At 38.7% G+C, this 17,400-nt stretch overlaps 1 long non-coding RNA gene across 5 annotated transcripts in view; it reads right to left on the reverse strand.

Annotated features, from left to right (window-relative positions):
• The window catches only part of LOC125692101 (uncharacterized), a 208,112-nt gene that overhangs the window by 77,593 nt on the left and 113,119 nt on the right, over window positions 1-17,400 (reverse strand). The gene's annotated exons all lie outside the window — the stretch shown is intronic.

The raw sequence follows: 17,400 nt of genomic DNA on the forward strand, positions 1-17,400 counted from the left end.
ACCATGTTCCCAGTCACACTGTGCTGCCCAATAGTAATGCCTCTCTCACAGCTGCAGCATCTCCGGAAGAGGCAAAAACAGCATCTACCTCACCATCGGCATGCAAAGGAGGAGAAACAGCAGCTACTACCATAACTGAATCCTCCAGACCAGCAATGGACAAACCCCTGATAATTCAAGATGGCATCAAGACTAACAGGGAGAGAACAATTGTATCCTTCTTGTATCCTATCAATCCAGACTGTTTCTTCCTGGGACAATGAAAGTTAAGATATTATTCAGTTTTCTTTCCCTTGGCAGTTGCCATAGCCACTACTTTGAGCAACCAGTTATATTTATCCACTTCCTGAATGATGGTGTACCCACAGCTAAATATTATAATTTCAAAGGAAATGTTTCTATTCATTCATAACCATTAGTCTAATCTCATTCTCCATCCCCTTTCCAGGTAAATCTTCCTTCCAGGAAAGTGAGGACAATCAGAAACAATGGCACTTCTTATAGCTCTACCTGTACCAAAAGGTGTAGCAGGTTTATTTACTCACAAGCTTGGCGGGGGTGTGAAACATAGGAAATAGATTTTTCAAGTCCACTAATACTCCTGATGTTAAGAGAGAAAGAAATATGAGCCTACATTATAAAATGTAACAAAAAAATTGCAACTTCATTTCACTACTTGAAAAAAAATTCTCCTCAGAATAGCAGTTCTTGCAAGTTGTTCCTTAAGCGAGTTCCTGTTGTTGAGCAGCAGTTCTCTGCTGAAAAAGGACAGGAATCTCACTTTAATCAGTGAGTGTATTTACAGAGAAATTACATTTTTACTCTTGAATTTTGATATTCATAGAATCATAGAATGGCTTGGGTTGGAAGGGACCCCAGGCATCATCAAATTTCAACCCCCTTGCTGCATGCAGGGCCACCAACCTCCGCATAATTGTTAGTAATATTGTTCCTCTCCATATCTTCCCGGTAAAAAACAAAATCAAAACAAAAAAATCCCCAAAACAACAGCCTTGCAAGCAAAAAATAAAACCAATATGCCTTAATAAATAATGCTTTGGAGGAAAAGGGGGAAGGGAAGTAGACCGAGTGCAACAATAAATACAAGATTGTTCCAGGCCTCTCAGCTTAAGCTTGTACAGCATTCATGGAAAGCATGTTTTCAGAATACCGAACTCCACATCTTCATCAGAAATGAAACATCTCCAAATAATTAAGAGTCATCATCAGCTCTACAGTGCCTGTCTTTTATTATGAATGATAAGCTATTTTTCTATGCAATGGAGGCAAAGATTTCAGCAAATACTTTAGTATAGCAGACTCAAGTTTGCTACTTGGTAGTAGGGCTGTTAAACAATTACAGATGTTAATTCCTTGGCAACATAACACTGCTTCCCTCTGAGTAGCTGTGAGAATTACTGACACAGCCTAGAAACCTTACAGCTTTCTACAATTCCCTGAAAGGAGGTTGGTTGTGTGGGGGTTAGCCTCTTCTCCTACATAACTAGCATTAGAATGAGAGGAAAGGGCCTCAAGTTGTGCCAGGAGATGTTCAGATTGGATATTAGGAAAAACTTCTCTGAAAGAGCAATCTGGCTCTGCAACAGGCTGCCCATGAAGGTGGTGGAGCTACCATCCCTGGAGGCATTCAAGAAACATTTAGACGTCATATTGCAGGACATGGTTTAGTGGGGGAAATATTGCTGGTGGTTGGACTGGATGATCTTGGAGGTGTTTTCCCACCTTAGTAAATGTAATAATCACAGAATCACTGAAAAGAGAGATGTTTTCCTGACAGCTGAAACTCTAAGATACTCTAACTTGGGGGAAAAACACCTTTACAAAAGTATCACCCACAGCAATGACTAACTCCTGTTGAAGACATGGGATTGCCAAACTCAGAGGGAAAATGAAGAGGGAAAAAAAAAACAGAAGATAAAGGGCCTCTGTACTTTTTTTTTAAACAACTTGGAAAAGTTAAGAAAATTGCTAAGTTGCTTTGACAGGGATAAACAGGATTGCAAGATGACTTTGCAGGCCACTACACAGAAAACTGATTTCCCTCCCACTCTCACCAAGTTGTCTGAATGTTGGACTTATTCCAGTGACAGCAGAAGCGTTTATAATGTACTGTAAATCAGCCTCATGCACTCTTATGTCAAGAAGGATGCTTATAGTTATTTGTGAGATATGCAGTTGATAATTTCTTGGAAAAGCAACTATTGTATTTTTTCTATTTATGAAAGGTGATTTCTTCTAAGAGCTTTGCAGCTTATGTATATACATAGATTCTTTTTTGAGGAAATGGGATAGCTTTTTGTAATGGCATTTTAATAAGAAGAAATGCAATCAACTGTCAGGGTATATAGTGAGCTGTGTTCTCTCTGAAGAGATATGGTGGTATCTAAAACTATTTGTACCTGGAAAATAGAGCTACTTCACTTTTACCATTAGATCGCCAGATCAGGCAAGGAAGTTTAAGCCTTTTCAAACAAATTACCACAAAAACAGTTTAATGCTTAATTTAAAAAGTCACTAATCCTGACACTGGTTATTTCTGAGGGTGCTACTGATGCGTTAGCAGTAATATGTAGTCATAACTCATGACTCACAATTCACATGCAAGGAGAGTCAGTTAAGGTCAAGGATCACCGATATTTCCTAGTCTATGAGCATTTGATTTTGTATACTTCATCTTTTATCTTGTATACATCTGTACTCACACAAAAATAATAATCGCAATTTCCATTCTGCTTCCTACTAGTTTAGCTATAAGAAGCCCCCATTCTTCCTCATGCTCTTTCCTGATATTCATGATTTTTTTTCCCCACTCACATTGTTATCATCCTCCTTTTCTTTCTAATAAAGACTTCTCATTTCTGCTTCCAAATACCCTCTTATCTTTTCCTCAACCACTTTACTGCAGATTTCTTTGTCTTTCCTACAGACCATGGCATACAACTAGAAGCAACAGCTTATGATTATTCAAAACTTGTTTTCATATCACATTATCGTTTATAATCAGATTTTGCACAGCAAGCTCTACCAGTTAATTCACCAGGTACATCGGTGGTATATATTGCTAAGGTCACATACAGAGTCACAATATTGACAATAGGAATGAGTTATTTAAGCAAAAAGGTTCTCAGTAAAGAAGGTATCTGAGCATTTCCATAGAAAAATATTATAACTCCCAAGCCACACACTCAATTACAGCACACACCACAGAAGGGCAGCACAGTGAAAGGATAAGTTGCTTCTTTTTCAGGCTGTAGTTGGTACAGAAGTAGCTGCAAGACCAGTGTGAAGATCACTTCAGTAGAACTGGGAATCACACTTGAAGGTGGAAACTGAGAAGCAGAAAGATTTGACTGTTTGCATATAGAGCTGTTAAGTTGGCCATGTGATTTTGAAATATTTCTCCTCCATGCAAATGCTCCATATGATTTGTGAAATTAACATCAGATGAACCAGGCTGTGTGATGTATGATGACACAGCAGATGCCATGGTGTGACACTTGTTATAGTAATGACAGGTTGGAAAAACTGCAGAGAAAGAGACATGTGGCATCTTGACACAGTTTAGCCACAAAGTGATTAGGTCAGAAGAAAGTAACAGGCAGTAATGATCACAAGAACAGTTAGAGAGGTCCATTATGCCACCTGCAAAAATAAATAAAACTGGCACCTCCAAATGCCGCCCCATTATAAGATTAGATTGTATTGTGAAATCCAGAGAGAATTTTAGATACGCACTTCATAAAGTCATGAATCAGGCTTTAAGAGTAGATACCAAGGAAATAAGCTATCAAACAGGAGGTGGAAAGACAATCAACTGGATTATTGTACGTGGCTTGCTTTTTTCCCCCCTACTAGTGACAGAGACTGAAGTGAGAAAACGAGGGACCAAGCAAATATTCTCACAGAAGAAAGCTGCTTATGAATTAAAATAGAGTTCCTCTAGTATTTTGATATTTGTGCTGTCATTTTCACTGGATTCTCCCTGTAGAGTGGGACATGATTAATAACTTCAGTTCTACATGGAATTCCACTGCAGGAAGACATTCAGTACCAATTTTGAAAAATCCAAAGCAGCACAAAAATCACAGAACAGTTTGGATTGGAAGGGACCTTAAAGTCCCCACAGCCCCAACCCCTGGTCTGGGTTGGGTGCCCAGGGCACATCCAATTCTGACCTTGGGCACCTGCAGGGATTGAGTATCCACAGCTCTGGGCAGCAGTGGCTACTCAGTACCACCTTCTGAATAAAAAAAAGCAGAGACAACAGTAACTCATTAGTCAGTCTGCAATTAGTTAATGATTAACGTGCACCAGAAGCAAGCTCTCACAGGGAGAACCATTAGCAGCAGCATCTTTCATTCAACATGCCTGTTTAGCACACAAGAAATTAGCAGCACTGCTGCCAGCCACCCCAAAGGCAGGGTGGAAAGCGAGTGCTGCCCAGCCTTTTTCTCAGTGTAATTAATTACCATCCAGCCTAATGTCAGTCAAGAGTCAGCAGCAAGCAACAAGCACAATTCCCAGTTAACATAATCACACAGTTACAGATCAAAATAAGATTTAACTTGCAGAGAAGCTTGATTCTGCAATGTAAGTATTGGACAGCCTGATCAGAAGCAACCCGATGTCCACAGATGGTCGATAATATACGTATCATCCAAGCATAGGAGTTGCCAGTGCTCTTTTACAGCCCAGATGAAAGCCCTGGAGAGCCAGGCAGCAGTGAGCAGCTTGGCAAGAGCAGAACTTCACACCTCATTTATGTTTGCAGCTTAGTTGTTGAGCACCATAAACTAAACATCAGGTGTAATGCTGTGAATATGCCCGAGCATGCTGTAATAACTGGTATCTTCTGCCAAGCAAAATAGTATTCCCTTAGAAAGAGGGAGGGAAGTGGAGGGGAACAGGAAGAGCAGTCTAAGTGGCTAGATCCTTCAATTCTAGCTTAGATGTGAAATATGTGCCTACTTAAAGGGGAAAAAAAAGCACAGCCTCCTGTTCCTGCAGTTGTGGGCATTTATTCTTTTGGAGCCCCAGACAACTAGACAAGCTCTTATGCAATAAGGGCAATCTAAGAATTTCTAACAAGGTGCAGAGAAGTTTAGTATACGTTACCATTACTTTTAAAATGTTTGTTATTGTTGTTTTTTTAATTTGGAGAAGAGTACTTTAAATGAAATTGCTTATGCACAGGACAGTTAGTTTTACTTGAAGAGCTTCCTGATCACAACAGCCTGAATCTGAGCTTTCCCTATTAACATATTTTAAAACGTCCTCTCTTTTAGCAACTTTAAAAGCTCTTGTTAGCAGAATATTAAAAAGAGTAGGCTCCATCAGTTTGGTATATTTGATACGAGCAGGGCCTCACACACCTCAAAGGCCACACTTACCATTTACAGAAAGAAAGCAGCTAGAAGTTTCCCTGGTCTTTCTCACTGACCAGAAGGAATCTCAAAGACAGGAAGGCCGTCACCAAGTCAGCCTTCAGCCTCAGGTAAGAGCTCAACTGTCTTCTCTGCATGCTCCCTAGACAGCACTTTAAAGGCTTGGTCTTTATGCAGCATCCCTCCCTCTTAGAGCTTGAGTAACCTGTTTACCTCACAGATATCACAGAGCAGGATATTAGAACTCTTCTTAAGGAAGGGTACCCTCCAAACATCCCAATCAGACCCAGATAAAGACCAACACTGAGCTATTTCCCTCCCTCCAGGCGCATCCCCATAATCCCCAGACCCTGCAGCTCAGACAACAATTCTCTTCCCCTACTGCTTCAAATCCTCCCTGGGCAATTCAGTGAATTATACTGAAACTGATAGCATGTGAAAGATAAAGAGGGAGAGGACTCTCTTTTTGGTTGAAATAAAGCAGCAGCTTCTCTCTTCACTAGTGAGGCTCTAGCTCACATAAAACACGCTAGCTCAGAACTGGTAATGCTCAGGTAAGGTTCCCTGCTCCTTGAAAAAAACTCACAATGTTCTTTAGAACATTGCTTATGCTAAATGCTGACTTTTGAAGGACTACAGCACGCTTTGTCAATGTGGGTTGCTTCTTGGCTATGAGTGTACACACACATATATCATCCCCTATTCTAGAGTCACCACCAGTGGTAATAACATTGAGATAAACAAGCTGAGAGGAGCTCAGTATGACTGCCCCTCTCTCAAACACAGAATTAACTCCATCAAATAGACCATAAACTGTACTGGCACAAACCAGCTCTGAACATCAAGGGAGTGACACTTTCTGCTTGAGTAAAGTTTTAAGTACAGCAGTGTAACCTCTTTGGTGTAGCACAATAGCAGTGTTTCAGGATCTAAATGGGAGCTACAAGAAAGAAGGGAACAGATTCTTTAGCAGGGTCTGTTGTGACAGGAAAAGGGGAAGTAGCTGCACACTGAAAGATGGGAGATTTAAACTGGACATAAAGAACAAGTCCTTTACAATAAGGTTGGTGAGGAACTGGCACAGGTTGCTCAGAGAGGAGTGTCCCATCCTTGGAGTCCACCAGGGTCAGACTGGAGGGGCTCTGAGCACCTGATGGAGCTGTAGGTGTCCCTATTCAGTGCAGGGCAGTTGGACAAGACAGCCTTTAAAAGTCTCTTCCAACTCCAAGGGTTCTACAATTCTACAAAATAAATAATGCATCTCCATCAGAAAAATGCCTTTCAGGCTTGCATCTCTCACCAGGATTCACATTCCCTGCACAGAAGGCAACTCCTAGACCTGGTAACAGACTGTTTTGAGGGTAAAAATGATTCAGCATGCTGAAATGAAGAATGTATTTTTAGAGAGGAATTTTTCCTCCCCTTTTCCCCATGAGAGACAGAGAGAAAAAGATATATGCTGCTTATCTCAACTGCAGACAGAAAGAGCATGTATTCATTTTTAATATCGCTTCCCCCATTCTGTGCACAGCTAGTTAGCAAGACTTTCCAGAGAGATAATTACACTAGACTATCACACTGCAGACAGATATGGAAAATCATACCCTTTCCATCTTCTGGTTTCAAAGAGGCAAAAATCTGTACTATAACCTTTTCTTCCTTAAACTCATAAGAATAAACTGAGGCATACTATTTATCTATTTAGAGCTGTCATTCCTCAAAGGTCAAATTTTGCTTATTTCTTTCAACTGATTACGAACGCCATGAGTTTCCTGCCTTGCTATATCTTTGTCCTGATGTAGTAGTTCTGCATATAATGAAGCTTTAGTCACATATTTACTCTTAAAAATAGGAAGGGGGGGAAAGAGGGGGAAGAACACATTTTCTCTTGAATGCAGGATCAAAATGTGCCCCTTCATTATTTTCTTGTCTTTAATCCCATCTTACCCAGCAATATATTGCAGTCGCCCAGCACTGATATCCATCCCCTCCTAAACTCACTGATTTTGTATCATTTACTCACAAATATACACTGATGAAATGGTGATTGCTTTCTACTGATTGTAGATCATCACAGCAATGGATATCCCTGCCAGGTGCATCAGGGAGAAAAAAAACCCAGAGTACAAACGCTTCAGTAACACTCTGAAAATACATATAGGAACACTTCTAAATGCTAACTCTTACACTGTCTTTGCTATCAGCTAAAACAACTGGTACCCAACATCTTTAAAATGCGTTTCAGTTAACAACACAGCCTTTATGTCACATTAGCGCACAGCAGGCTCTGCACTGCCAGGTGCTTCAGCCACTCAAAAATAAAACTTTTGGGGGGTCAGAAGGCTATGTTCTGATTTATGGACTGAAACGAAATGCGAGTATGTTCAAACCACAGAACGCTCTACCAGCTCATTTTCTAACAGATCATTAAAAAAAAAAAATCGTAATTGATCACTTACAACTGCAGAATTATTCTAGGGATTAAGTATGATTTAGATTTGGACAAACACAATTGAAGTTTCATAAGATTAATTACCGCCCCTCAAATATAGAACATTTTTCCCTTTCCCAAAATAAAAACAATTCCCCTCCAACTATTCATCATCCTGCAGTTTTCTATTCCTGTAACCACTCTTGTTAATTTTTATTTGTTACCACACAGTAACAACAAAACTAAGAGATGACACAGGGATAAAGTTCATTGGCATCTTGTGCTGCATATGGAGAGAGCTATTTTATATAGTTATAGTTACTGAAACTAGTAACTATAAATGGCACTCTAAATAAATAGGAAAATTTTCAAGTATTTTACTAAAGCTGCTTTGGGGCTGCCTAACAGGCAGAAAGCCAAATGTTGTTGTTTTTATCACTTCATTGTTGATTTAGGAAGCTTTTCCATCAGATCATGTATTAACGGTCACAAAGGGAAAACCCTGTTTTTCAAGTTTTTTAAATCTCAACCATATTAAATTAAAAAATGGTGATAATGCCCTATAATCCCTACATAAATCTTTAGGCAGAGACATGGAAAGACAGAATGTTTATATGCTAGCAGTAATTCAAGTCGACACAAACTTGGTACAACTCTTCTCACAACTGGGAGGACAACAACCTGTTTCCAGCTGCCCAGAGAGGTTGTGAAGTCTCCCCCTCTGGAGATAACCAATACCCAACAGGATGCCTACCTGTATGATCTGCTGTAGGGAACCTGCATTAGCAGGGGATTGAACTCAACAATTTTCTTCCAGCCCCTATTATTCTGTGATCTGATTTGTAGCACGTCAGCTATCACTTGCAGCCCATGTGGAATATGGCTCACAATGGAGCTATCAGCTGCACAAGTCCATCTCGGCTGTTTCTCCCACAGCGTTCCCCATCCCCTTCCCAGACTCAGTCCTCATCCCTTGAGCAGCCTCCTCCTCATCCACTGCCCAGAGCATAGGGAGCACCTTGTAACTCATTTGACAGGAAAAACTTCCTGAAAAATTGGGCGAGACAAGAGGTTGTTCCCAAGCAGTAACAAGATGCAGCACTAGTTTGGAGAAGTAGTACTATGGGGGAGAGGAATGGAGAGAGTCATTCAAGTGAAGACTGCCAGGGAGGGATTACACACCTAGCTTGGCTGAAAAGTACTTAATGTTTTTGCAGACATACTGATGGTATTATTAAAGGAGCTAGTGACAGCAAACGCTAATCAAGGAATGCATTAAATACTGTGAAGTAGACAAAAATCAGATCAACATATTAAAAATATTATTAATTATACAAATGCCTTTTTAATAGAAAAATACTAGAATTAGGAATTTAGCAATTAATGCTACAATGCCCAAAGGAAATAAATCCAAACTGATAATATATAATAATAAATCTGATGAGTTTAGTTTCAGTAAGCATTATGTCACACAGAATAACATGAGGTAAAGAAGTGCAAAGAGTAAGATTGCTGGTTTAATATTTGGTTTGAGACAGCGTAAGTAGTCATAACATGTAAAAATATTAGGAGAATTTCAATGGTGAGTTTTGACAGCTTCCATCATTAATGTTATAATTTAGAAGTTCTATAGCTCCTACTAGCCGATTTTCATCTTTAAGCAAACACGGAGCTAAGAGTTTCATTTTCTATCCAAATCGAAGTGAAGACTCTAGATGACCTTAAATGAAACAAAAAATAAACGTTTCAGGATGGATTACCACAAAACAAGGAAGCAGCTCCAGACCTTTGAAGTAAGATGAGCTTTCCACTTGCCCCATTTATTTAGACAGGAAGGATCCAGCTGAAGCACCCCATTCTCTAAGTTGGCCACAAGCACTCTTTGAGCCAAGCTGTGGCCTAGACTTGTCGTTACGTTTGTAACACAAGAAAACAGAGCTAAATATACTGTCATCCATAACAGAGCACCAATAAATAAAAGAAATTCAAGCCGCTACTGAAGAACATAAATGTGAAATTGGGGCTCCAGTCAGCACAGAAATCAGCTTTTCAAAACCTCTGCAAGTCATTGGTCTACTTTCCTTCACAGTAACTTAAGCAACAGCAACTTAATCCCACACTATCAAGTGAAAACATTTTTTTCCCCTGAAGGAGAGGATAAAAATAAATCTGCTTTCATAGGTGTCAACGAATAACTTAAGGAATAAGGACTTCTTCCCCCCAGTCAAAACATTTTAAGACATGATGATGATAATTATAACTAATTGCAACATTTCACACTAAGTATTTGTTATGGCATTACAAACTATTTCATGGTAATTAATATTCCTGTTTGTACTCTGCAACTTTCCTAGAACAAAGCTGATGTTCCCCAGCAATTCTCTGTCACCCAGACTGCTCTTTATTGCACCTGGGGAAACACTGAGGGAGAAGCTTTGCAGTTAAGAAAGACTCCTTCCCTGAGTTTACACTGAGGATAACCACATATAGATTTCACTTTCTTCATCCATAATTACAATGCTGGAAATGCTAAATGACATTCTAACATACTTTCACATTCCTATATTTTTATTCCCACACAGTTTACTTCAAGAATCAAAATCTCTCTCAAGGAGGACATGGATAGCCACTTTTGCTATGAGAGCTTTGCTTATACTGTGAATATATTAAAGGTCTTTCTTCTCTTGGAACGACGCATATTGCTCTCAATAACATACTTGTTAAATAAGTAATTTTCAGCTAAAGAAAAGCAAGTGAAAGCAATTTAAGTTAAACCAACCATCCTATGGTTAAGCCAGTGTGGCTCAATTGTGATGAAAGCTTAAATGATTATAGATGTTTCTGAATAATCTTCTGTCATGGATCTGTTTGGACTTGTTTCCCTGTGATATTTAATATACAATTTTTTACTAGATGGATAGTAGTGCAGCAAGCTAGAGAGGAGTCCCATCTTTTTTCCACTTACAAATGCTCCAAAGAAAGAATATATCACAGAATGGTTTGGAGGGGACCTTAAAGCCCCCCCAGCACCCAATCCCTACTATGGGCTGGGAGTGCCCCACCAGCTCAGGCTGCCCAGGGCCCATCTGACCTGCCTTGGGCACCTCCAGGGATGGGGCACCCACAGCTCTGGGCAGCAGTGCCAGCACCTCACCGTCCTCTGTAGAAGAATTTCTGCCTGACAACGAAGATAAATCTTTCCTCTTCTGGTTTAAAGCCACTTGCCTTTGTCCTATCACTTAAATTGTGTAAAAAGTCACTCCCCTTCCCGATTATAAGCTCCCTTCAAGTACTAGGAGTTTGCAATGATGCCTCTTCTCCAAGCTAAACAAGCCCCACTCCATCAACCTTTCTTAGGACAGATTTGAACTTCAGTGAATTTGCAGCCAAAAAGAAAGAACAACAAAAAACCCACAAAAAAAAAAAATTCCTAAGCTGACTGTAATCTTCTTCTCAGGTGTGCAGCTAAGATCTACTTCCACAAAATTGATTTTCTCCACGTTCACCCTCCTTTTGTGTTTGTAACAGGAAATGGTATCCATAAATAGGCATGCGTGTGTAGGAAAACTAGCTTACAAGGCTAGTCATTGCACATAACATCTAATAGACTACATATTATGAGTTTTATTTAGACATTAAAGAAAACAAGTACAGTGCAAGTAGGGAATGTATCTACATAATCTAATAATTAGGCTGACTAGTGATTCTAACCCAGTTAGAACTGATTTCAGCTAAATAAGCATAGTTGGTGCAGCATCCCACACACAAAAATGAAACAAAGAAGTCATCAGATATTATTCCATCAGCTGTTTTGTAAGCTGGCTTTTTCAAGGCTGTTTAACTATACATGGCAGTAAATGAAAGACAGAATTTGGTATGGATTTTTACACTCGCAGACAGCACTGAATCTAATAGATAACGACATACTGTATAACTTCATAAGGAAAAAGAGATAATAATCAAAAAGTTAAGCAAGGGACATTCTGCTTGCATGACAAGGAAGAAAAAATGCTCCTGGTGGCTTTCAGGGCCCAAAAGAGTTTAGGAATCTCTGCTCATGAACACATTCAAAACAAGCGAACAAGGCACTGAGCAACATCCCATAACTTGGAATTCTGCACAGTGGTAAATGTAGAGGCTTGAAAATTAACCCAAATCTATTAGAGTATGCTCTAATGCTAAGTATTTGCTCTTGCATACTGAAGAACAGATGAAAGTTTCTCAAACACTACGCACACAGCAATTTTTCAGCCCTATCAAAGAGGCTGATGAGTTACACGTTATTATATATGGAGAGAAGCACGCTACTTGGATTTCTAGAAGATTTCTAGTTGGAAATATATCCATATCAAATGAAAAACACAGCTAAAACTGCAAAAAAGTTACTCAGGATAAATCTATTTTACCTTTACATAAGCATTCAGTTTAAGTCCAGTATTTTTGTTCCTAGATCAGCATGAATACAGACCCAGGGATATATGAAACAGCACATTAATTTTCACCGATTTTCCCTCTGCTCTTTCTAGCTCTCAACTGTGATTACAGAAGTCACGTGAGAATTCAACACAACTAGAGGCAAGAAAATAATTCCCACCAGCTAACTCTGATTATTTTAAAGTAAAATAAGGCATATCAAGAAGGAATGCAAACAAGCTGTGTATTGGTTTCAGTATCTTTTAGATCTTTCTAAAGAAAGATTTTATGCATGAGCTCCCTGTGAGTTCATGCCTGCTGAACAGAAGCCGTCATTTCTTAGATAGGTTTTACATTGCATTTCCTAAACCTTCTAGAACACTGAAACTCAACTTCTCCCTTCGCTAAACATCAATAGATCCTCTTGCCTAGAGGCAAATAGCAGTTTTTAAGGGAATAGCAATAGATGCTCTTGACTGAGCTTGCAGCAAACATAGAATGGCTTGGGTTGGGAGGGACCTCTAGGATCACCAAATTCCAATCCCTGCCACAGGCAGGGCTGCCAGCTACTAGATCAAGTACTAGATCAGATTGCCATAGTAAAGATTTGTTGCACGTGAGCTACAAGTGATTGAGAGCCAGTACAAGAAGCATTACATTACAAGAAGTAATGTAATTCCTGTAATGGTGAAGAATAGTATCACAACAACAGGAGCTATTACTAGGGATTACATTTCACAAGGCAGAATGGACCAATACAGAAGCAGGAGGAATGAAGCAAATCACTGGAAGCTAAAGCAGCATCATGCAGAAAAATACTCCTCCTTTTCTTATAGGCAGCTTTCATGTTTACAGCTATAAATGCAAAATAAAGGAAAAATGAAACATCATTTCTAACATATTTAAAAGCCAAAAAGAAAACAGTTCACAGATGCTGCTGAATGTTTACAACAAATTTATGAAGTTGAAATTGTAATTATTAAAAAATATTAATAGTTTGATAGAAAAAAAAACATTGCCTGTAGTTCTGGTCATATGGTTTAATTGCTAAAGCCATCAGAATTATATAGTTCTAAAAGACAATGCAAAGAAATAGTCTGATCTGCGTACAGTACGATTTCTAATGTTTTAAAAATTAAATCAAGTACACAGTAAATAAATCACTGCAGTTAGTACTAAAATAAATGATAGTTGATGCTTCTCCAACAAAGAATCGCTCTCTGTCCAAGACCTTCCTATACTGCCCACAATGCATAACCTTGCCAATAGATCCCGATATTGTTCACCTCTTCAGCCATCATTAAACATTCTGTAACGAAAAAAAAAGTCTACTAGGTTATCTGAATAAATGTAATAAACATGGTGATTTCCTGCAAGGCTAGGCCAATACCACAAACTTGAGTAATGACGTAGATCTTTTGATTAGAGAAAAAAATAAAAGATACTTTCTACTTTTCAGTAAGAGTAGAAGTTATATCCAACACAGGCAAACAGATCTGAGTAAGTCTTGGAAAACTTACTCAGAAATTCAATTTTACTCATGGTATTTGCTCAACTAGCTGAATGCTCATAAGAAACTATATCCTTAAGAAATTTACTTTAAACAATTAAGCTCATGTCTAGAAGATTATTTATGTTTTGGAACTAAATATTAGGTTTTGAATTGGATAAGTGTCTCAACAACAGCAAAATTCTGCTTTTTTTTTGTTGTTGTTTTTTATGATCCCTTCTGCATTTTGACTGATTTTCTCTCATTGGATGCAGGAAATGGGACAGTATCCTGGAAATTAATCACAAAAGTAACTTCTCATTGCAGATAGCAGCACAGTTTACTCATTTCTTGCTTTTACAGAACAGTAATTCAGGAAGTTACACATGCAGCTGAGGATAGTATTTTTTTTTTTTTCCCTTCGGTTGATCTATGGATACGGCATGTAGATCAAATTGGTTTAGACTTATGCCATAATAGTAAGTAGTTTTCATGAATTCTAATATTACTAAAAATCCAGTTCTTTCTGATTTTAATTAAACACAATCAGTTAAATGCATCTTTGTAATTACATCTAATGTTCGATCAGCCCCTGCAGTGAATCTTGTAAATCTGTTGCCCTGATAAGTTCACAACACACATAGCATTCAAAGTTTTTCTCAAGTTCTCCTTTGACTTTCCTAGGGAGTCATACTTCAGTATCGCTGCACAACAGAATCAATAAGAACATCTGCAGAACTTCATTCTCAAGTTCTTCATCTATACAATGAATATTAAAAATACATCCATTTCAGAAAACCAAGCAGGCAGGATATCTTCTACTGCCAATAATTGTGCAACATAGCCAAATTTAAGCCAAGAGAAACCTGTTGGAGACTGCTATATACTAATAACATTACAGTTTCACCTACCAGAAAGCATAGTCAAATAGAGACTATTCATACCACTCAGCAAGAGGAAGACAGAGTTTTGAATAGATAGTGTTAAATTTTGTTCAGTTAATCCACAAACTTTGTTTTCCAGGCTTCAAGAGCAGATGCCAGGGACTGTCAGTGCAGTAAGAAAAAAAACAGTTTTAGAAGAGCTTTCTTACTTGAAGCAATAAATCCCCAGTCAACCATATGTGAATAAACACGAGCAGGTAAATAGAATGGTTCTGTGACGGCAGCTTCAGCTTTTGGAATAAAGTGTGCACAAAAAGGAGAGCTGCTAAGAGATTTTATTTATATTTCAATATTTTTTGCTTGGTGACTAATCTGGAAAATAGCTCAACTGTAGACATGTGCAGCATTATAATAAATGTTTACATCCAGGGGCCCAAGCCAGGCATATCTTCCAGGGGCAAAATAAAAGTCTGACTTCAGTGAGAGAACATTCTTGCACAGAGTTTTTACTCCTTTTCTAACAGAGATGAATGGTGACGAATTATTAAATCATAGAATGGTTTGGGTTGGAGGGGACCTTTAAGATAGCCTAGGTCAAATCTCCCTGCTATAGGCACAGACACCTCCCTCTAGACCAGGTTGCTCAGAGCCCCATCCAGCCTGGCCTTGAATGCTTCCAGGGAGGGGGCATCCACAACCCCCCGGGGCAAACTGTTCCAGCATCTCACCACTCTCACAGCAAAGAATTTCTTCTTAATACCTAGCCTAAATTAACTCTCTTCTTCATAAGAGATATTAGCAATACTGTGGTATATTAGAGGAGGAGAAATAACACAATCTTGATTTTGACACAGACTTCCTGAGGAAGTTGTATTTGTGTATATGTTACAAAGAACAAAAGCAAAAATAGTTATATTTACCTAATAAATGGCATCACAAAGTGCTCTGTATGTGCAAAGCACAAATTGCCCCGGCACTAGGTAAACGTGAATGTAAAGATTTTAGATTTTCTCTTTTTTTTTATTTTTACTGTACTATCCTGTTTCATAGTGCTACCCACACAGATGAGTTTCACATTCAAGGTGTGACTGCATACAGCTGCGACAATTTAACCTACAGAATTTAACCACATAAATGGATAGTAAGAAGGTAGGGGAAAGAGGAGGGAAGACAATCAATTAAAAGATCATACCCACTATCAACATTTCACAAACATTCATCTCAGTTACCTAACTCCCTCTACCCAGTTCCTCTGAGAAACATTTTTACCTTACAGAAACTTACACAAAGCAGTTTGAATAGAAACAGCTTCCTTTACCTTTGTTTAAACACAAATAAATGAAGAGGGGAGAAAAAAAATTAAAAAAAAAAAAAAAAAAAAAATCACCTGATTCAAAGCTGAGAAATGCTCTTAACACCCCAACAGAAACCACTGTAGAGGAAAAGAATTATTTGGAGTATTGATAGTACTGCTCAAGTGAAGGCCATAAGCAGTGCTTCTAATGATAGGAAAAGTAGAAATCAATATAGAAGATACAATCAGCAGTCTTCAAAAATTATCTGGATAACTGTTAGGCATCTGTATGCAGTTTATATATTCCTTTGTCACTTAAAATGATGGATGTTTAATAAATATACTGAATTAAGGGTCCATAAAAATATTTATCTGTGTTGTATCAGATGCCAAAGCTCTGAGGCTTTAGACATAATTCTTACTGGCAGCTTTTCAGAATCGTGACACACATGAATAAAGTCAACCCAAGGGAAAAAAGCAACAGCAGAGCTTTCAGTTGCTGATGTTTCCAAGACAGAGCAGCTTAATGATTCACTGCTGAACATAACCCTGCAAAGTGCCAGTAAGTGTAGAGATGACTTCATGTACCAGCAGTCCCATAACTCTATTTTAACATCCCTCTCACTGAAGTTTGTGTCTTGGTGTCTCCTCTCTTCATGCTCTCTCAAGACCCCACCATCCTCATCTAAGGGGCCACAGCCACCCACCCCGAACATGTGTACAACAGCAGCTGTGTCAAAGATCATAGTCATTACAGTGAATCACTATGTTTGCTGTAATTCAGAGCTCTGAGCCACTCCACTGGAAATCTATAGCAAAAGAAAGAATTAACATGGATGTTTGGTAAGGCCATCACCATGTAACTGCTCTGAGAGCAGCCAACAGTAAATGCCTAAGAATTATTACAAGAGAGCAAGGGCATGTATTCTTCCCCATATAGTCACCTGAAATTATGCGGCATCAGAAATTCTGGAGTTTTAAGTGATATATTTGTGATTAGCATCTCTTGATGGCTTTCTCCATTTACAAAGCTAATATCTTTTCCACGTTCATGTAAACATCAGCCTTCACAAAAACTCCCAAGTATCAATATAAACATCACAAAGAAATGTCTTCCATTTTTAATCTCTCACTATAATTTTATAGCCCTGATCTCATGAGTTCAAAATGAACACTGAAATACAAAAATTAGAACAGCCATTCTCTCCATCTTTTTCATGCATTATCAGCACTTTTCATTTCTATTTCCTCTTTCAGAAAAAGAGACAAGTCCTATCCTGTCGCTCTTTCTTCCAGTCCCCCAGTACCTGAAGTCTCTTGTATCCACCACATGGGGAGAGAGGGGGTCCTCGCTACACTTCAGCCTGACTGAAAAGTTTAATTACCCGCTACATCCAACTGGATGCACGCACTGCCTGGTCTGAGAGGTTTGTCCTCACAAAGTTAATAGCATCTGAAGGGGTTTTATTCTAGTCCCTTCAAAG

This window comes from Lagopus muta, chromosome 4, assembly GCF_023343835.1.
Source record: "Lagopus muta isolate bLagMut1 chromosome 4, bLagMut1 primary, whole genome shotgun sequence".
NCBI lineage: Eukaryota > Metazoa > Chordata > Aves > Galliformes > Phasianidae > Lagopus > Lagopus muta.